The 22,590-nt window shown below is 37.3% G+C and overlaps 1 long non-coding RNA gene across 7 annotated transcripts in view; it reads left to right on the top strand.

Annotated features, from left to right (window-relative positions):
* LOC110598610 (uncharacterized) overlaps window positions 1–22,590 on the top strand; it is a 92,288-nt gene that overhangs the window by 56,299 nt on the left and 13,399 nt on the right. For 2 of the 7 annotated variants that reach the window (XR_013424840.1, XR_005732997.2), the window contains exons 2-4: window positions 9,269–9,321; window positions 16,154–16,229; window positions 16,730–22,520. This is a non-coding gene — a long non-coding RNA (uncharacterized LOC110598610). The remainder of the gene's footprint in view (window positions 1–9,268; window positions 9,322–16,153; window positions 16,230–16,729; window positions 22,521–22,590) is intronic. The other 5 variants (XR_013424842.1, XR_013424844.1, XR_013424843.1 and 2 more) reach the window with 5 other exon arrangements.

Here is a 22,590-nt window from a genome sequence, read left to right as displayed (position 1 = left end):
GTTAAACCCTCCTCTTATGGGGCAACTCCTTTTAAAATGTCCTGTTTGTTCACAATTATAGCATGTTTCTAGCCTGGCATCTAAAGCCTGTTGTACTGCAGCTGCCAAGACTTGCCCTTGTTCATTAACATCTCTACATAATTTAATATATGTGTTTAAATCTTCATGTCTCCATGGTCTAATAACCTCTCTGCAGCAACGATTTGCTTGGTCATAAGCCAGTTGTTTTATTAATGGCATTGCTTGTTCTGTGTCACCAAAAATTTTGGCAGCCGTTTGAATAAGCCTATCTACAAAGTCAGCGTAAGGTTCATTAGGTCTCTGTATTACCTTAGATAGCTGACCTTGTAAATCTCCATGTCCTTGTAAAGTCTTCCATGCCCTAACTGCGTCTGCAGCAATCTGTACATATACAGCAGGATCATATTCCATTTGTTGCCGCTGACCCTCATAAGGTCCCTTTCCTAATAACATTTCAAGACTTCTTTGAGGGTAACCGGCTGCTGCATTTCGCCTAGCTGTCTCCATGCAAAATTCCTCATTGGCAACCTTCCATAACAAATATTGTCCTCCATTTAGCACAGATTTACACATGCTAGCCCAATCTGCTGGCGTCATGTCCAAGTTAGTAATGGACTCCACCATGCTTACCGTGAAGGGGGCTTGAGGACCATAGGTTGTTACAGCCTCCTTTAACTGCTTCACTGTGTTAAATTCTAAAATACGGTGAATTCGCCGCCCTCCTGCCTGTTCAAATACAGGGCATGCTAATCTTTGAGGTCCTGTCTCAGGATCCCATCTATCAACTACGGGGTTTGAGGGCCACTCAGCTGTCTCCATCGGTGGGGCTGTTGGTTGAATTACACCCTCTGGTAAAACGGAGTTAGTGACAGCCTCTTGTTGTGGCCTTTTTTCTAATAACCCCTTTTCCTTTAAATTTTCTCCCTTTCTCTGACTAGCTTGAGAGACCTTCTCTTTTGCTTGATCTAAAATATCTTCCTCCATGGTCTGAATCTCTAACAATTTACTTAACACTTTTTCGGCTTCTTTTTTAATAATTTCTAATCTTCTATAAAGATAACGCAATCCAATAAGATAACACAAAACAAAACCACAACTGAATGAAACAAAAACTGAATAAAAATTCACTGTATCAATTTTCTCTTTCTCGGGGCTAACAAACTTCAAACCTTGAGCCAACCATTTTTCCCAGTTTGCCTGAGAAATTTCTAGGGATAGGCAGCTTGAAACAAAAATGAAATAAATCAAAACAAGAACACATTGTTTTTTGAAATGGTCACCCATTCTCTCGCCTTCCCTCAGGGGGGAGCGATTTTACTCACCTCCAAATTTCAGACGTTCCGCGTACGGGCCACCAAAATGCCACGGCCAATGTCTCGGCTTGGCACCAGAATCACGAGGCACTCACAGCTTTGTAGGTTCAAACAGCAATTCTTTATTCCAGCTCTCACACCACCTCCACACAGGTCCAGGGGCAAACGCGTTCTGCTGTCTCCCGCACAAACCACCTACTCCACGAGGCTCTCTCCAAATCCCCTTTTAATCTCACGAGAACTCAATGGGAACAAGCAGCAGGAACACCCTAATCCCAGCAATAATCTTCAACCGCCAACTTCCCTAAAACCCATATCTTAAACTGGCAACGCCTTAAACTCAAGGAGCCGGTTACTTCCTCAAACCTGATCAGCTCTAAACCCGAATCTGCCTTGGTCCTTGAGCAAGGTCACCTTATTAAAGCATGCATGCAATGTTCCATCAAATGTCCTCTAAGCAGCATGGGGTACGCTTGGCAAGGAAATTTCGATGCGTCATTCCTACTTGGTAATGGCCCTCAGCACTTCTGCATACTACATTATCTTTTCTGCCTATGATCACATCCAAAATCCAATAAAACTTTCAAATATGATTAGAACATGCTTAGAGAATATTTTACTGAAATTATTTTTAGAAAAGATTTGTTTATTATTGTTATTTGGCCTCATTATACCCAAAGCAAACTAAAATAAAGGGAAACTTTTCCATTGTGAGGAAGAGAAGGTATTTCCTTAATGTAATAATTAGCAGTTTAAAAAAAAAGTAGTATAAAAGTGGCATAAAGTATATAGAATAGTGTGTGACATGTTCCTGTGCTAGATATCTACTCCCCCCCGCCCCGCCTTTCCCAGCCTCTCCTCACCCTTTTGCACTAAGTCCTCACCTCCCAGGCAGACCTGTGTAGGTTCCACTAATAAGCTCACTGGCAGATTAGGTTGTTGTTTATCCAGCTGGAAGAGAAAGGGAGGTCAGGTCCCACATTCCCTTGCTTCCCCCCTGTAGAGCTGTCCTGGGATGGCTACATAATGACCTCCAAGGTCATAAGTCTTCTAGAAGTGACTCTTTCTATTTCTGTCTCTCTGGGGTCTGCTTCCTCCTCTTACCTCTTCTGACTTGAGGGTTTCAACACCTGTCATTGCTAGCCCAAACACTTCACTCTACTGCTTGGACCATCATCCCCACCTTGCCCACATCCCATCAACAGTCCCCCAAAGTGTGTCACTGGCTTCCTGTCCAGGCTATAATTGATACATCTGCTTGTGGGGTCCATTTGTAGTGTCTCATTTGGACCAGGAATCAGAGTTATGGCATCAGACCCGGTATCCACTGGCTTAACTTATATAAAGGAGAAGTTTTTTGGAATCATATTTTACCATCTGCCTTTTCTATCAGATGTAAAAATTGAAATTAACTGTATTTGTCTTTTATACCAAAATACCTTATTTGTTATCTTCTCAGCAATTTCATAATGTGTCATGTAAATTCTTTGTTTATTTTGTGGTACTGGGAGTTGAACCAGGGGTGCTCAACCACTGAGCCACATCCATGGCCCTTTTTATTTTTTATTTTGAGACAGGGTCTCACTAAGTTACTTAGGGCCTCACTAAGTTGCTGAAGCTGGCTTTGAAATTATGATCCTCCTGCCTCAGCCTCCTAGTTTCTGGGATCACAGGTGTGCTCCACTGTGAAAATTACATAGTTGTTGGATATTACAACTTTTCCTATCATACTACTTTTTGTTCATTCACTAATAAATCTATTTTCATTTGGCTAATTTTCTATCTTATATACTACTTATTAATTCATCCACAAACTTCTGTCATGGTTTGCCTCTTGAGTTACTAAAACATATCAGGTAACCTATTACTTCTAATTTAATTAATTTGATAAGGATTATCATGTGCCTAGCATTATATTTGGAATTAAGAATAAAGCACTGAACACAAGACCCTTTGGAAAAGCAGTATTTAGATTTTTTTTTTTTTTTTTAGGATACTCTCTAAAATTTGTGAAAATCTATGTGCTACCTTGCACATCTTCCCTCCCCCTTTTTTTTTCTACCAGGGATTGAACCCAGGGGGACTTAACCACTAAGCTACATCTCCAGCCCTTTTTAAAATTTAATTAATTTTTTTTTTTTCGAGACAGGGTCTCACCAAGTTGCTTAGAGCCTTGTTAAGTTGCTGAGGCTGACTTTGAACTTGCTGTCCTTCTGCCTCAGCCTCCCAAACTGCGGAATTATAGGCATGCACCACCACATCCAGCTTTCTTGCCACATTTTAAAAATCAAACAATCATCATGTTATTTTAAAACTCAAAATACTAAATGGTTGCAAAGAATTTGATTTATAGCATTTGTGACTAGATAACAAAGCCACTGCTCTGGTGTTAAAATGGAACCTGTGATAAATTTCTTCAAAATATGGAACATTTTCCCCTAGCAATCCTATCAAATGAACATTTATTAATATTCTGATTTCATAAAAAAGTAATGAGATTCTCCTCTAATGAAACAGAGCTGACAGAGAGCTGTGAAGTCTTGTCACTCATCATCCTAAATGCTTGCAAGGAGCTGAGTCATTAGAGGAACTAACTCTACTCCTTCAAAGTGAGTTCAGAGTCACAGGGTTTTTAAGTGAAAATATCAAAAGGAAGCTTAGAAGATATCTGCTCCAACCTAACTTTTTATTCTTCAGGGAAGACAACTGAGACCTAGAGGGACCAGGCACTGGCCCAAGTATTTGGTCACCTTTTCATCATTGCAAGATAGGAAGCGCTATGACCTCAGTAGTAGATTTAAGTAAAAAAACAGTCGGAGAAAAGAACAGAAATAAAAATAATAACTGCATTATGCATGAATGCAAGCCCCAGATAAAATAATTTATTTTTACCTTTCTCTTATATTTTTACTATTTTATTTCCTTCATACTGTCTGTAAAGCATTTTATTTAAAGTTTTGAATTAGTTTTGCATTTCTATCTGGGACAAATTTAGCATATCTTTCTTTGATTTGTACATCTAACTTCCATTTCACCGAGAAAATGGAAATAGCTTCAAATTCATTTCACAAAGGCAAAGACCAAGGAGATTAATTTTCATCACTTGGTATTTTAGGTAATGGAGTTTTGAAATAATGCAATCTTTAATAATTTTACGTTGCTCCTTTGAGCTAATCAATACCAGTTTAATCAAGTGGTTAGAAGAACTTTTAAAACCCTGTTACACTAATGAAAAACTGAAAAATTTTAATTCTTTCTGGCTCAATTGTTTTAAATAATGCCATAGTTTTTTTGGTATGCTTAAAACTCAGTTTGAAAGTTAAAGTTGATAAACAACTGTGAAGACCTGATAGGAATATTTTACTTAGTTCCTATTCAAATTAATAAAATTTTACTGAGTTACTATTCAAATTAATAAAAGAGACTTCACTTGAAGTCCTGGATTCAATCCCCAGCACCAACAAAGCAAAACAAAAGCTCCAAAAACCTCAAACATTTTTAGTTACTATTCTTGTTTATGATGTCATTTTCTAAGAGTAGAAATGAGGAAATTAACAAAGGAACTAATTTATAGAACTTTGTAGCTGGTTCCAGGCATTATATCCAAGTTTACTTTTCATGCAATTATCTTGGTCAGTGACAGGTTCTGACATAAAAAAGAAACAACTATTTTTAATGCTAATTTAGAATATATTTTTATGTTCTCCAAAGACAATTGGACTTAACATCTAGGACAAATGTTTACTGAGAATAATACTAGATCATACATAAATTTATAATGTGAAATAGAACTTGTACTGGGGATTCCACACTTTATGAAAACCCAGAATAAATGTTAAACTAATAAAAAGAAGTTTAAATATAGGTTTATAATTCATATTGCAGATTTTTACCATAAAATAAGAATGTTTCAAATGTCAAAAAGGGAATAAATTTTGAATATCATTTTGTACATATTGCTTGAATGAAGTGAAATGTCCTCGTCTAAAGTGAAGGACTCCTTTGTTCTTTAGGTATTTATTTTATTTTATTTTTTTAAATTTTTTGAGAGAGAGAGAGAGAGAATATTTTTTAATATTTATTTTTTAGCTCTTGGCGGACACAACATGTTTGTTTGTATGTGGTGCTGAGGATTGAACCCGGGCTGCACGCATGCCAGGCGGGGTGCTACCGCTTGAGCCACATCCCCAGCCCCCCTTTAGGTATTTATTGATTTATTGAATTTGTAAAAAAAAATAGGTAAACCCTTGTTGGGCCTCCAACCAAGGTAGCCTCTTCTCCAAAACTCATCTTAATCTCATTTCTCCCTACACTCCTAATTCTATTATTTTTTTCATGGATCATTGCAAAATTTTCACGTTTACCCCAAACAAAATTCCAGGCGTATCTTTGCACTAGGAATTTCTGACGAAAGCTCTCAGCTAAATACAAAAACAAAAGGACTTTCTACTCAATTCCCAACCACGCCCAAGCCCACACAAAGATGGCAGAAGCTTCCAAGTTACAGTCTTATCCTTACAACCACTCAATTCTAAGGAAGGCTGAGTCTCCAATACATAAACCCCTACAAATAGAAGAAATCATCCATTCCTAGTATTGGAAAAAAAAAATCTAAACATGCTAAACATGTAATCTTCCTTAGTAAAGAGAAATTTCCCTAAGGTAAGAAAGCATGTAAGGGTGCAACCGATGTGATTCTGCAGTCTGTATACGAGGTAAAAATGGGAGTTCATAACCCACTTGAATCTAAAGTATGAAATATGATGTGTCAAGAGCTATGCAATGTTTGAACAACCAATAAAAAAAATAAAATAAAATAAAGAAAGCATGTAAGGGATTGGAGAGTTCAGTTACACTGGAATTTACTTCATGTGAAATTTCATAAAGCCAGGTTTCAATAAGCCATTTTAAAATCATATGAATATTATAAACTGAAATACACTTTCCAATCTGTGGGTTCATTGTGTTTTCAAATGTAACATTCTAGCATGGAACTATTCTACTTAAACATAATGTCAGGGCTGTGCTGGAGCTGGCTTGCCAACACCAATTGTTAAATTTTCATGAACTTTGTCAGCTGGTTGTCAAACACAGTCATTATTAAAAATCTAATTATATAAAGGTAAAATTTAAACTATATTCAAAGAAAGGTAATAAATGCCCAACTTTATCGCTATGTTTTTCTCTTATTTATAGACTTGAAGTCATTTCTATTCATGGTATTTACCAAGTAAAATTCAGAAATGCCCAGTTAAATTAGAAATTCAGAAAGTGAATAATGTTCCAGTACATTTGAAATATTGCATGAAAGTACTTATACTAAAATCATTATTTATGTTTATTTGAAAAGTTTGGCATCCTGGGTTTTTATTTGTGAAATCTAGAAGATTCTATATGGAGAAAATACTACATAATAGTCTACCACCACACATCGCCTAACTCACTGCCCAGTGGTTTTATGTTGGTTGCTTGAAATCAGTCATAGTGACTGCATTTACCCAGAGAAATCACTATATTCTACAAATCGGGACCCCAGCCCCTGTTCTAGCTGTAAAAAACATTGACATTGCATTAGTGAATATGATCCATTTAAGTCATTTTCACAATTTTGAAGACACTTAAAAAACTAGATGCTTAGAATGAATTACTTCTTTATTTGGTCATTACGATGAAGACAAACTAGTTCATACATATGCTCTTATTGTTTTCTTGTGAAATATTGCATGAAATTACTTATACTAAAATCTTATACTTTGCAGGAAATTTCAAATGGACAACTTTAGTGCTGCAGTTCTGAGAGAAATGCTGTTTTACCCAACATTAGACTGCTCCATTGATGACTGTGATATTTTAAACATTCTTTATTTCCTCTACAGAAACCCAATAAGATCTTTATACTTACCAGTATATTCAAATATATATATATATATATATATATATTTGTACAACTCTTGAAGTAGGAGGATTGTAAGGAGAGGATCACACTTTGGACAAGTTCATAATGTGAGGAAGATAGATACAAAAACTCATGGTTCTTTTTTCAACTTTAATATGTGTTGATGCTTCTCACTGCCATTAATGTGTGCTTTAGAGGATGCAATGAGCTAAATACAATTGCTTACAGGTCAATTCATTGAAGACATTTTTACTCTTTCCCCACTTCAAATTAACTGAGTGAAATGAGAGAAAAGATCAATTAATCATTATATTGGCTAGGCCCTGAGAAATCAAGGTCAGTGACCTTAGTGGGCTGGTAAATGAATTTGATCCCATGGAAGAATGGCAATATCAGGTTTCTGGTTGCTTTGTTTTAATCATTCATGTGTGCCCTATTATTCATAGTGAGGTACAGTAAGAGAGGCTCCAAATTCTAGTTCATCAATATTACACAACACATGCAGGTCTTCCCAGAACAGCACTTAGTCAGAATAGCACTTAGTCAGAGCCAGGAAAACTGTCCTTTAAATATGCAGCAGGCACAGAGGTGTTCATTAAGATTATTATAGTTGATGTTTTGACATCTCATTTGCATCTCTCTGTCCTTTGAAATAAAATTGTTCTTAATTTTTTCTTGTTGTTTTCTACATGTATTTCAAAAACCATAATAAGTCTGATAATTTAAAATATGAGCAATCATTTTCTCAGCTAAATAACTATGTTTCTTTGTATAGTCTTGCTTAGTATTGACTGAACAAGTCTGGATTTTAGGAATGCTAGTATTTATTTGTGCTCAGTTTCTTTCACTAAATAAAATATTAAGTTTTGAATTCTTCACATACAAACTATTGTGTTAATAGCAACTGCATAAACTACAACAAAAAATTGTTATTTTGGAAAAGTCACTTGAATAAAGTAATAAAATAAAATTAAAAAGTAGTCAAGAATTATTTACTTGAATTGAACTATAAGAGCAATTGAGTTGTAAGCTAGCCCAACAAAGAATTCATTTTTGAGCACTCAGAAATGAGCCAAAGAAACCCAAAGAAAAGAAGTGGAGCCTTCTTTTGGTAATTTTTAGTACATATTAACCTCTCCTCTACCCAGATGACCTTTCAGTTTCTAAATTGTTTTGATGCTGCCTGAACTCATTTCGAGGATGACATATCACTAATGGGAAAAATTATTCTTAGTGCTTTTAAAAATAGGAAGAATAAACATTTCTAAGGTGGAAAGCTGAGGCATCCTCTCACTTTCTTTATCTATATACGCAGGACTAACATGAATACTTACAATGGGCCTTAAAGACACTATGCTTTGAGAAGTGATATAAAAAAGAAATAGAAGGCTGGGGTGTAGCACAGTGGTAGAGAGTGTGCTTAGCATGCTTGAGGCCTTGGGTTCCATTTCCAGTAACTATGAATAAATAAAGAAAATAACAAAGAAATAGACAACATGAGAGGAGATGCCTTAAAAAGGTAGATACATTCATCTGGGAGGTAGATGACATTGTTGTCAAGACAGAATCATGTATTTGGACTTCTAAATTAGTGTCAAGCTTGAAAGCTTGTGATTTGACATTGTCACCTAGATAGGTAGCTCCTTAGAATAATTCTGATCCCAATGTCCTTTTTATTAATTTTAGTTTTCTTTAGGAAGGGAGTATTGAGGATTAAACCCAGTGGTGCTTTACTGTGGGAAGCCATCCTCGCACGTGATTTGAGTTACCTCCTTGGCTGGGTGAGAGGCACTCAGGCAAGCTTTGTCAGAGCCTTCCCCACTCTGTCTCAGGTGCGAGGGCTTGTCCATGTGGGGGTGTGCCTGACCACTGACCTGAAGACCAATCACTGACCCTGACCTTGGAATGCTGCCCCCCTTGACCCTCATCGGATGGAATTTTCCCCTGAATTTTTTGTTCCCCAATAAAAGCTCACTCCCTGGTGTGTTCTCTCTCTCTCTCTCTCTGGCCTCTCATGTTAACCTCGCTACTGCATTAGGTGGCTGGAGGCAGGAGCTAAGGAGGAGCCGTCTCTGAGCTGGGCAAAATAAGGTAACTGAGAGTCATGTCTCTTTAATTTAAACTGACTAGTTAATTTCTATGCATTGAACGAACCTCTATTATGAAGCTAGCATGCTGGTCGAGTGGCTGACTTTACCACTGAGTTATATCCCCAACTCTCTCTCTCTCTCTCTCTCTCTCTCTCTCTCTCTATATATATATATATATATATATATATATATATATATATATATAATTTTTTTAATTTAATTTTTTTGAGACAGCTCTCACTAAGTTGCTAAGGCTGTCCTTGAACTTGTAATCCTCATGAGTCACTGGGATTACAGTTGTGTGCCACTGCCCCAGCCCAATGCCCTCTTGATTGAATTCAATTTTAATAGTCCATAGCATTGCACTTTTATCTAACATTTTCTAGGCAACCTAGCCCTTTCATATAATAACTAAAATGCATTCAGCCATTATCATGTTTGATTTTCACAGCAATGGTATGATAAGGATTTAACCATTATTCTAATTTTAAAGCAAAAACTATGAGACCCAGAGGGCTGAGATAACTTGTTCTTCTGCTATTCTGCACTTACACATTGTCTAATCCTCCTGACAAGCCTAGTGATCCTATCATGCTAGCTTAAGACAAGGGCCATTAATGACTGGGAAGACTGAGAATGTGCTGAAGGTCACTCAACTAGTTTTACTAAACCAGGACACAAAGCCAGTTTTCTAAATACTGCCAAGTTGCTTCCAGAGACATTTTTGTGACTAGAAAATATGTAACAAGCTGATTAAAATTCACTTGGCTGGTAATAATTTTGGAGAGAACCTGAAGCCTTTTAATCTTACTTCAAGAGCTACATGTATGTGTACAATGCATACAACTTAATTGTATATATTATTATACTTTATAATATTAATGCTCTATATTACTTAATATTATACTGCATGTATATTCTCAATGCATATTTATATTCTTTCTGTTGTGTATTATTTTACTGTATGTCTGCACTTTTATGGTGTCATTTGTAATTTCTACCCTGCACTTAACTGTTATTGTTCTCCCTGAGGGGCCTGGGACTGTTACTGGTACATAGCATATACTCAATATTTCATAAATATCACTTGAATAAATGAATGCACATACCTATACAGGCACCTACAATGTACAATATCCAAGGACAGCTTATCCTTAAAATGCAGGAGTGGAATTCAGACTGTCCTTGGATGAATCTAGGAAGTGGAGTGCATCAGGGGACCATCTGCTCCGTTCACCTGCCTGGCTGCCTTCGGTGCTGCTTGTGTGAAACAGAGCATGTGCTGCGTGTGGCAGCAAGATGGCTCCTTAGTCCACTCAGAGCACAGCAGGTCTGGTGGAAAGTAGTCCCAGCTGCTTAGATTTTGTCCTTTCTATCTCTCAGAAAATTAGAATTGCAGACTATGGAAGAAAGAACTCAGCCTTGAACAGACATGAGTGTCGATACTGAGCAGCAGCAGATTGCACTTGATTGATGGATGAGAGCTTGGGCTGAATCCCATTGGGTCATTTCACCACAGAATTTTCTTATCAGTAAGATGAAGATTTCAAACAGTATGACCAGTAGGGCCCTTCCGGCCCTAAAATTCTACTGTTCATTATCTTTAGGTCACGTACATTAGTAAAATACACATCAAGATCATTTCAGACATGCTCACACTGGATACCTCAAACTGTATTGTTCACAGTTTCGTACTTTATCATGGTGCAGTTATCATGCAATGCAGTGAACAATGTCCCCTCGTGATAGCTTGGTTAACTAACTGTGTAGCATTTATTCAAATTCCTGAAAAAAAATTTTTTTGATAAGTGTTGTGACCTTAGTAGACTGATTAAGTGAAATGGATTCCAACAAAGACTGACAATATCATTTTTGTTTGCTTTCTTTAATCATATATGTGTCCTGTTGACAGTGTGTGTGGCTTAGATGAGGAATGGATGAATGGGGGATCAAAATGATTTAGCAGAATATGGATTCATGTTATTTCTCCAAAACTGAATTGACTATTATCAGGCTGCAATTTGAAAGCTGATAATTAGGGACAGAAATGGTGGGTCAGACCTTTTACTTTTTGTCAGTGTTCTGGGCCTTTGCACTTGGAGGAAGGATTAGAATTTGGTGATGGATTCTTTTTGGCCTCCAGTTTATGTTTTATTGTTGGGTTTCTTCTCCCAACTGATTTTACTTTGCATGTTTTTTTTTTTTTTTTGGTTTCTTTCTTTCTTTCTTTCTTTCTTTCTTTCTCTCTTTCTTTCTTTCTTTCTCTCTTTCTTTCTTTCTTTCTCTCTTTCTTTCTTTCTTTCTTTCTTTCTGATTTAGGACTTTTTGTTTAGGTACTGAATATATCTATTTTGTTTTCTTTTTATTTTCTAAAATGAAATGAATGTTTCCATGTGATGATCTTTGCAAACAGCATGAGACTACAAATGTAAATACTGGAGCTGATCAATTGAGATAATATTGATTTTTTAAAAAAAAAGTACCTGGGGAGTCTACTGCAATTTAGAAACAGTGCCTCAACTTATCTTATAAGCCAGTGTTTTTCAAATCTCTTTGACCATGATCCACAATAAGAAATTTCTTTTTTAAAAAAAAAATTTTAAATTTGTTTTAATTAGTTACACATGACAGTACAATGATGTTGACATATCATACATTTGAAGAAATTTCTTATTGTGATCCAGTAAATGTATATGTAAAGAAAAATTTTACTACATGTTACGTGCTTTGAGATTTTGAAAAAAAATCTTATCTATTTAAAAAAAATGGCTGTGATTAACTCAATTGATTAAGGACCCACTAATGAGTAGTGATCTGCAGTTTGAAAAAAATACTGTTTGAAGTCAACAATATCCTATCAAATACACACACACACACACACACACACACACACATACAGGAGTAGTTATTTGGCCTTAGACTGGTATACCTAATTTTTTTTGTTATAATAACTGCAGATATTTGCTTCTTAAAATTAGTAGAAATATTGATCACTTATGTCATAGTCAAGGAAAGTTTAGACCATGAGCCACCACTGTTCCCTGCAATGACCCTACTCTACCTTTTCATATTAGTATCATCCATAGGACACAGTGTTTTTGCTGAGAATGGGTTTAACTGGTCTGAATTGCGGGGAGAGAAGGCTGTTCAACAATGCATGCACCTAACATGGGCTTCAGGAATTGAAATGCAGTGGGTGAGCTGTGGGACTGTGGACACAGACTCCTCTGCCTCTGACTAGTTGGCTTTTCATGCTGTGCTAGGCTGGAAGGAGAAATGTCATCCTTAAGTCCCACTGCAGTTGATCCTGAGTCTCCCAGTGAAGATTCATTGACATAGTCTCCTTCATTACTATTCTTTGCTTCCCTAGAGTAGACTCAGCTATGTTGAAGATTGTTGTGCTCATCAGTATCCAACACAACAATCTGTTTCTCCTGGTTACAAAATTAGACCATCTTCCCTGCAAATTAAATGCAGACCGAGGCCAAGGATGTGAATGGAGATGACGTGTGTGCCTTTGATGCTTGGTCCAAATAAACCTTTGCACCACCACCCTGGTACTCTTCCCACACATGCTCCTGGTCGAACAGAGAGTTCTGATAGCTTAGAGGAGGGAGGGTCACCCACCAACCCACACTGTACTGTTACAGGAATATGCAATTCTCCTTTACCACAGTGAATCACAAAAATTTGAGGATTGTTACAGCAGTTAGCCTATCCTGAGCCATATATTGGTCTCGTTAAAGTCTCGTAAATGGGTATGTGTCTTCCTTCAATCCATTCTTCATAGTGTGGCTTCAGTGGTCTCCCCATGGAAAGCAATCATATTGACCGTGCCACTCCTTTCCTATCCCCTACATGCCTAAACTACTCCAATGCCTCAAATTACTTCTTTTGATCCTCCTACCTAAGCCTCCCAAGCCATGGGGATTACAAGTGTGTGCCATCATGCCCGGTTTGCCTCAGATAACTACTAAGACAAAGCCCAAACTCCTTAACATAGTCTTTGAGGCTTCACCTGGGTTTGATCCCACCTTTCCACTTTTTCTCCGTCCTTCCTGCTCTCCGGCTTACTGTCTCTCACCTTACTCTGCCTGTTTTGATTACAAAGGCCTTCCTCTGGTCATTTCTACTCCTTGTCTTCTTTCTGGCCAAATTCAGTCTTTCTTCTTATTCAGTCTGCCTAGAATCGGGCTTATAAAGCACTTTAGTTTTTGTGAACCATACCATTTCTGTCCCAAGTACTTGAATCTGCCACTGTAGTTTGAAATCACCAAAGAAAAGTATGTAAAAGATTGGATGTGGCTGAATTTGCCCCATAGACCACAATTTGCTAGCCTGGATTGGCCTAGGCTGTTCTTTCTGATCTTCTTTCCTAATGAATAGTTCTATACATCCTTAAGCTCGGCGAAGGTATTTCTTCCCCAAGGAAGCCTTCACCGACTTCCCACACTAGATCAAATCCTCCTATTATACATACTCATAATATCACATATTAACACTTTTGTGACAAATATTATGCTTGAAATTTTACATTGCCTCTGAATGATCAGAAGGCACTTTTTTTGCTTCTCTGTTCATTGTTATTCATTCATTGTTATATGCAACAATTGAACATAATGATTTGTTTCCTAGAGCATAGACTAGGGTAAAAAAAGGTCGTTGTTCTAGCCTATGTGATATAAAATAATATATTTACCTGTTTGTTCAATTGACAAATGTTTTTTGAAGTTCTGCTGAATTGTAAGAAGAATGACAGGATGTACAAGACATGAAACCATTGGTTCAGATATCTTGGTGGTTGTTTTCCAATCTGGGGGAAAAAAAAAGATAAAAATGGAGGAAAAATCACAAAAGTGGAAGCAATAAAAAGAGTGTTTTAGGCATCTTGATTATAATATTTTAATAGGAGCCTTCATTTGATTTTCAAGACAACTGCTGGTTAAGAATGATGTGAAATGTATTTCTGGTACAGCTTCTAATTTTCCGTCCCTTCTTATTGGTCAATGTAGGGAAGTTTCATAGATTTATTTCTGGCATTTCTTAAATCTGTCTAAAGTCTTTTGCATCCATGCCTGCCTTGGGAGGTTGCTACACCATCAATGGGAATCAGATGCTTCCTGGCCCATGTAGACTTGGATCACAGCCAGATGCACTCACCCAAGTCTTGTGAATCCTTGTGTCATGGGAAAGCTAGGACAAACAATAGAGTAACAGGTGATGCAGATATAAGAACCTGGCTTCCCAGATGCCTTTGGCTGTTTTGGCCGTGTATATAAGTTACACATATGGGGCCTGAGAGCACCTAGAATAAGACAGCACTTTAACACTCACATCCCAGCTTGAGGGAGAAGCTGAGAGCAGACTATGAAACACTGGTAAGCTGAATACTCCCCTCTAATTGATTTCAATAGGCTAGACCTACAAATTAATTCAAAGGCAGAGTCATTTTAAAACAAACATAAAAAGAAAATCTTATGTTCCTTTCTGTCCTCCCCCAACCAGCTGCATCTGGCCCATAGATTTGTTTGGTTTGGCTCTGTGTTTAAACAACAACAACCAAAAATTGGATTTGTGGATGTAGGAGATTGCATATAAAAATCGGGATATCTGGCATCTGGGAGATCTGGAGACCCTGAGCAGCATTTCCTCATGGGAAGATGACTGGCTGCTGCCCTGTTTAGATGGGTCAGGGTCTTACCAGGACACTGTTCCCAACTGACCACCTTGACTTGTGTCACCTTCCTGATCCTTCTGTGCTTTTGACTTTGCCCTTGGTAGATGGAGAAGAGATTTAGCTTCATGAAGGTATTTTTATCTGCTTTAAAGAATACAGCTCTTATAAATGTTACTGTGTTATTTGAATATTTTTGATCACCTGTGTTTTTAAAGGTAGGCTATCCTGGAGGGACTCAAAGGACTATGCAAACATTAAAGGTTAAAAAAACCACTGGTCCCTCTTAACAATGTTCCAAAAAGCTGTGGATCTGTGGAAATGCTTGGTTGGAAGGAGCATGCTCCTAAATCCATCCTGTTCAAACCAAGAAGCTCTTTGTGGCTCTTTGATGGGTACTGTGCAAATGAGTCAAATGAGGATAGGAAGAGGAACTAATGGGAGTAGAAACTATATTTTTAGCACATGGAGATTTGTCAGGGACCTGGCTATAGCCATACACTGAGCAGGTCTTGTCCCAGAAGATATAGCTTTTGAGATCAATCTTAAGGGTAAGTAGAAGCTTACCAAATGGAGATGGAATTTAGAGAAGTCAGCAGGAACAAAAAGAGAAAAATATGGAAGCATTAAAAACAATATGGGGCTGGAGAGAGAGACAAAAATCATGAGAAACTTCTCTTCTTCAACTTATGTAATTTGTTAATATAGGAGCATTTAAATCATTTAAAGCCCTTTAGAATCAGCTACTTAAAAATTGGCCTATGGACTAGTGGCATCAGCTTCACCTAGTGTCCCCCCATCCCTCCCATACTGGGGATTGAACCCGGAGGCACTGTGTCACTGAGCTACATCCCCAGTCCCAGGCCTTTTTGGTTTTTGAGACAGAGTCTTGCTAAATTGCCAGCACTAGCCTTCAACTTGTGATCCTTCTGCCTCAGTCTCCTACGTCATGAGGATTAAAGCCTGCACCACACCAGGCACCTGGGTACTTTTTAGAAATATGGAATTATAGATCATACTCCAGACCTGCCAAGTCAAACACCCTGGGGATTCATATGCACACACAACTTTGAGAAGCACAGCTTCCGGTAATAAGGTTTGAGAACAAGTAACATCAGAGTGACTTCTTTCTTCCTCCTTTTTGTTCCTATTTATTTAGATACATGCGACTGCATGGGCATGAGACATGAAAGTAATGGAAATAATCCCTGTCATGTCAAGGTGAATGGCCCGTAGTAAGTAGTACAATTACTATTATTTATTTTTAAACTAAAATTATTGCCCTTAATTCAGTTTTTTATATCACATGCTAGTAGTTATAATAAAGATCAGCTAGATATAGTCTCTTTTAAAAATGGGGTTCATTCTTGCCCTTTGGACTCATATACTAATAAAAAGAATATAGATTATTGAGTTATTTATTGCTTTCATGAGTTTCTTACTTTCCACTTTATGGTAGGAAGGTATATAAAATTTTTCTAATTTTTAAATTTAATAAATAAGATAATAAAAGGACTGCTTATAAGATGGAGAGACTATTATTAAATTCTTCCTATATGCCTACCTTTGTATATCCTTTATCTGTCCCCACATCAGGAATCAAGCAGCCTGAACTTAGAAATGAACTGAGGTTATGGATGTTGAGTTGTTATGTAAGGCCACACAATTACTGCTTTGCAGTGAAGATCTAAATACTCTTGAATCTGAATCCTGTGTTATTTTTCTTACACTGCAGATACTTGGACTAAGCCTCAGAAATTTTTGTACCTCTGAAGTTCTACTGATTTTGCTGATCTTGATCATAAAAATGGAAAGGCCCTTTTCTACTTGACATCAAATTTCTTACTTAGAAGAAACCATTTTTTTTAAAGACAGCTTTCATTTATAATGTCTTATCCTTATTATAAAACCAGTCAAGTTCATTAGATTTATTTGAAAAAATATGGAAGAACATAATGAGTAAAGTAAATATCACTCATAATCCAAACACATGAAGATAACTCTACCAGTCAGAGCTAACCACTATTAACACTACACTGTCTGTGCTTCCTTTGTTAATATGCAAATGGCAAATATAGCTAGATAGACATAGGTATAGTGTATAGTGTCTGTCTTTCTTCTTTTTTCCAGTGCTGAGTATAGAACTTGGGGCTTTGTGCATTGTTTAGGCAATGACTCTATCACTGAGCTACACCCCTAGTTCTTAGGTATATATCTTAAAAATTAAAATTAGACTTATGCACTATACTCCATTTCATAATGAATCTTTCTACTAGGTATTATTCCTACAATGTAATTTTTATGATTCCTTAGCATCTGAATCTGAGATAAAATACTGCAAATCTCAGGCACATGCTAAGTACCTTAGACATACATATTCTTTTTCTCTCTGTCCCCCTCTTCCCACAGAGCTATGTAGTAGGTGGCTCTGTTACCCCATTTTACATGTGAGAAAACTGAGGCATGCTGAGGTAATTTTTGGTATTATTTGGTTTGTCAAATAGCTCTGAACAGTAGAACTGCATTTGGTGCCCTACAGTAAAGATCTAGTGATGTCTTTAGCCCCTCATCTCAATAAGTCTAACTAAGCCTTCAGAGGCCTTTTTAAAAATAAAAATTTAGTACCTGTTAAATTCTTCAATTCAGCACTGCCAGGGTCCGTTCCATTGAATCAATGGCTTAGCTGGTATTTTCCCTTTTATTTACATTGTTTATTTTCTAGCAGTACCTTCCTTTGCCAATAAAATAAAACTGGGTATACAGACATGTACCCCACCCTGTGCCCTCAATAAGTGATAGTAAAGAATAATTCTTAGATGATTCTTTATTTCCTGCCTCCCTCTTTCCTTCCCTTCATTTCTCTTCCTTCCCTTCTTTTTTCTTTTTTTTTTCCCCCTAGAATTTTTCTATTTTATTTTATTCACCAGGACCAAGCTGGGATAAAACACACACATTATTTTAAAAGAAATAAAGAAGGCTGTTTCATAGCTTCAAATGGAGCCTTCAGCTGGTGCAATGACACATGTAATCCCAGGAGCTCAGGAGGCTGAGGCAGGAGGATCACAAGTTCAAAGCCAGTCTCAGCAACTTAGCAAGGCCCTAAGCAACCTAGGGAGACCCTGTTTCAAAATAAAAAGGGCTGGGGATGAAACTCAGTGGTTAAGTGCCCCTGGGTTCAATCCCTGGTACCAAACCAAAACAAAATAAAACAAATGGAGCCTTACATTCTTTCAAAATAATACACCTTACAGCTTCAAAGGATGAAGAGGTTGGATAAAGAGAATAGTAAAATATCGAAAAGCTTTTCAGGTGACTATAATTTGAAATACATCTCTAACTTAAAAAGATAATTTTATAACCTACATTGTCTCTTTCTTTACATGTTCATTGAAACCATGGAAGTTCTGTGAAAAAACAAATCCCTACTTCAAAAAGGAACTTGGAATTTTCGAGATGTACACTGAGATTTGTCTCCCAGAGCTAATACTGAAACAGCCAAGCGTTAATGAAACTGCTGGGTGATACTGATAGTAGCAAAAATGTCAATGTTCTGACGTCAACCTGCCTGAAATAGGAAGCAGGCACTTCTGAAGCTGAACTGAAAACCCAGACAACTCACCCGTCCCAGACTTGGTGGATGACGCTGGTCTGGCTGCTAACACACTGCCCAGCAAGCTGGCCACCTCGAGATGGAGACCAGCAGACAAGAAGCTGAAAGCACTAGCAAGACCTGCTGTTGGACTTTACGGCCTTTCTTTGATTGCTGGTTTCATCACTGAATTCATACACATCAGTGCCAAGTCCTGTGGGGTAGTCATCATATAACTATCTCATTTTGCTCCATTGGGATTTTTATGACTAGCTGGAGCAAGAAGTAGGAAATTGGTTATGAGGAAAGGATTTTAGAGGCTTAGGTCTGAATCCCAGCTCTGTTCTGGACATCTAGTGATTTTGCCAGCCCAGCACCCACTTGTCCATTTTCTGGAAATAGTACCTTCCTTTTTCTGACAGGGAACTACTCCTTCCCACATTTTGTGCCAATAATCAAATCTTAAAGACAATAAGGCATGTAAGCCAAGCTATGACAATGAGATTCAACCTCACAAATACAAATTGTGAGCCATGAGCACAGGAAGTGGTTGGAGCTGGTTATCCCTGTGTTTTTTGTTTTTGTTTTTTTCTGAATAAACCGGTTCATCCATTCCTGCATCCTGTATACAAGGAATTCTTCTATTTTTTTTTTTATTTTAACCAGTGATCCAGTTGTTCACCTTGGACTCTGAGCTACTCTGTGCCCTTCCAATGTATTTGTTTTACTTATCCAGGGCTCTAATAGCCAAAGGGCTCTACTAGTCTAAATAAACTAAGTGAATCATATCTCTAATATCCATGACCTTCAGCAGATATAAAGTATTTGGTTCAACCTTATAAAAATGAACTAAAATTTGACAATTAAAATATATTATTTTAAAATGTAAGATAAAAATAACCATGGAACATTAACTTAATCTTCCTAATAAGTTACCTCATAACTTAAAATTTTACTAGGAAGGCCTAGTTCCCAGACTTGTTGGAAGAATTGAATGAGAATATGCCTGGAAAATGTCAAGTACACCATACACCAGAACCCGTGACCTGTATTTATTGGCCATCATTGCTACATAATATCTATAGCATTAGCATCTTAGTCCAAGGCAAGTTTAAACATAATATGAGCTGTGCTAATATTATGCCATTTAGTAACTTTTTTGAGTTCTTAAAAATGCAGGAACACTTGCTAAAATAGTCATATTTAGAGCAGAAAATTTACAATTTGAATATTTTAAGTAGTTGGTGTTCAATTTTTTTATGTGTGTGTATGTGTGTGTGTGTGTGTGTGTGTGTGTGTGGTGGTGGTGGTGCTGGGAATTGAACTCAGGGCCTTGTGCAATGTGAGTCAAGCATTCTGCCACCTGAGCTATATCCCTAGCCCCCAGTATTCAATTTTTTAAAAAAATTTCTTTAGTTGTAGATGGACACATTATATCTATTTATTTGTGTGTGTTTTTAATATTTAATTTTTATTTATTTATTTTGAATACATACATTCACAAGTTTCAAACTTTGAAAGGCTATGTAGAAAAAAATTACTTTCCCACTCTTATTCTTTAGCTAACCAGTAACTTTCTAGAGATAATCAACATCACCAGAATCTGGGATTCTTTCCAGAGAAAGAAATATAAATTGTTCAATCTTATCAATATTTTTCCTAAATAGAAAAGACTATAATACTTTTCTGTGTCTCAATTTTGTTGACTACTGTATTTAGGTAATCATTTCATATAGCTACATAAAGAATATCTTATTTTCATGGTTGTATAATATTTTATTATGGGTGAACTAATCCCCTGTAAACAGACATCAAATTTGTTTCCAATCTTTTGTTATTGAAAAGAATGTTGAAACAAATGATCTTGTGCTTAAATCTTTTTTTTTTTTTTGGAGGTTCTGGGGATTGAACCCAGGGCCTTGTGCAATGTGAGTCAAGCATTCTAGATGGACATATTATCTTTATTTTTATGTAGTGCTGAGAATCGAACCCAGGCAAGGCAAGCGCTCCACCACTGAGTTACAATCCCAGCCCTGATATTAAGTTTTAATAAAATAGCTTTGATATACTACAAAACAAAGGAACTGATTTCAGTAAGAATATATGAGTAAGATTTTCACTATTCAAGTAGGAATTTTGAGTATTCCTAGGAATTTACAGCATTTCATTCTGAATAATAAGGTGACTCAGTGGCAAGACACATTCAGGAGATCATGTCAACCAACTGGGTAGCTAATTTAGTCTTCATATATATTTTAATATAGATGCATACATGGATGCCTTATAGATCCACTTGGAATTGCTCATGAGGTTTTACGAAACATGGATGTGCAGATAATTAACACAAAATTTGAAATACCCTTTGCCATTTTATTTTAAATATTAGTATTTTTATCTTATTAGAGTTTTTAGTTTTGCATTGTAGCTGGGTTCACCTGGACAAACTCATACATGCATAAAAATCCATTTCAGTTCATCATCCTTTCCTTTTTCTCCTCTTCTGTCCCCCCACCCTCTTTATTCTACTAGACTTCCTCTTACTCATCTATTAATTTGTATTTGACTAGTTCTCTATGTCCTTGGCCATTTTTCTAATTGACTCAAGATCCTGGACATCTTTAGTCTCACACTAGTAGGCATTTGGCATAAAATATTTGTAGTCAAAGGCTGATGCAAAAGTTTAAGAGAGTCAAGTCACTTGTCTCTGCTACCTCAGTTTTCTTCTTCTTTTATCTTCTGTGGAGAAAGCACACAGTGACCCATTTTCCAAGAGCTTTCCAAATGAGCTGACATTACAAAAGTCTTGCAGCCTGTTCTGATGAGGCAGTCCTATTTTGCTGGCAGAATCAGAGGAAGGAAGAAGGCATTAGGAAAGACACTGTTGGTTGCCAGTGCCTCCTTGCAAGGCAAGAAAATCCTGATTTCATTCAGATCCCTAAATCTTCAGGTAGGGAGAGTCTCACAGAGAATCCAGGAAATGCACCTCACAGGTCTTAAGGAGCATGGTAATGCATTGCCCCTCTGCCAGTATTTAGTCCAGTGCTTATGAGGTGACCAGTTGTGCTAAACACATTTCTTAACACAAGTTCACAATTCCTCTCAAGGTGGCTCTGTCTCTGAACGTCTCTGCTTGGTTCTGACACCCCTACTACTGTGCCTTTGGGTGCAGGTGTGATGACAGCTCTGTTCCTTGTTCTGGAACACTGCTTTACCCAATGGACCTTCCCTTCATCCTGCCCATGTCCTTGGAAATAGTTCATTACATCATCCTCAGTTAGTCCAATGGGACTATGGCAACTGTTATCTTGATGAGACCTTGACTAATGTAGCCTGCCCAAATCAACCATGTTCATTATATAACCAGAAGAAAGAGAGACCAGCTTCTTTAGAAGAAGTTGATCCCAAATTGGGAAAAGGTGGATTTGGTGACAGTACCCTCTCTCTGTGTGTTACCCCAGAACTGCTCTAGGGATCAGGCAGACCATGCCAGACCTTTGGAAGGCCATGATCCACTCTCCTTCCTTCTTCTCAACTCCAGGAGACTAGATACAAGATGTTATTGTAGAAAAATTGTACCAGCACTGAATTGATTTCTAAAATTATTAAAATGAGGACAAATTTTTTCTCTGAAGAGAATGTTTTATTTTTTTATTTTTATTTTTTAGAGAGGAGAGAGAGAGAGAGAGAGAGAGAGAGAGAGAGAGAGAGAGAGAGAGAGAGAGAATTTTTTAATATTTATTTTTTACTTTTCGACAGACACAGCATCTTTGTTTCTTTGTTTGCATGTGGTGCTGAGGATCGAACCTGGGCCACACGCATGCCAGGCGAGCACGCTACCACTTGAGCCACATCCCCAGCCCCGGAAGAGAATGTTTTAGAAAGTTACAACATCAGCTTCATTCCGAGGCTGATGTCAGTAAGAAGCACAAGAAGGCTGGTATGTTGAACATCCTCCATTTTTCCTCCACACCCTTTCTCTGGTCTTCTCCATTCTCCTTCGTGCCTGC

This window comes from Ictidomys tridecemlineatus, chromosome 8, assembly GCF_052094955.1.
Source record: "Ictidomys tridecemlineatus isolate mIctTri1 chromosome 8, mIctTri1.hap1, whole genome shotgun sequence".
NCBI lineage: Eukaryota > Metazoa > Chordata > Mammalia > Rodentia > Sciuridae > Ictidomys > Ictidomys tridecemlineatus.
Note: the sequence above shows the minus strand (reverse complement) of the source record. Positions and strands in the feature narration are given on the sequence as shown.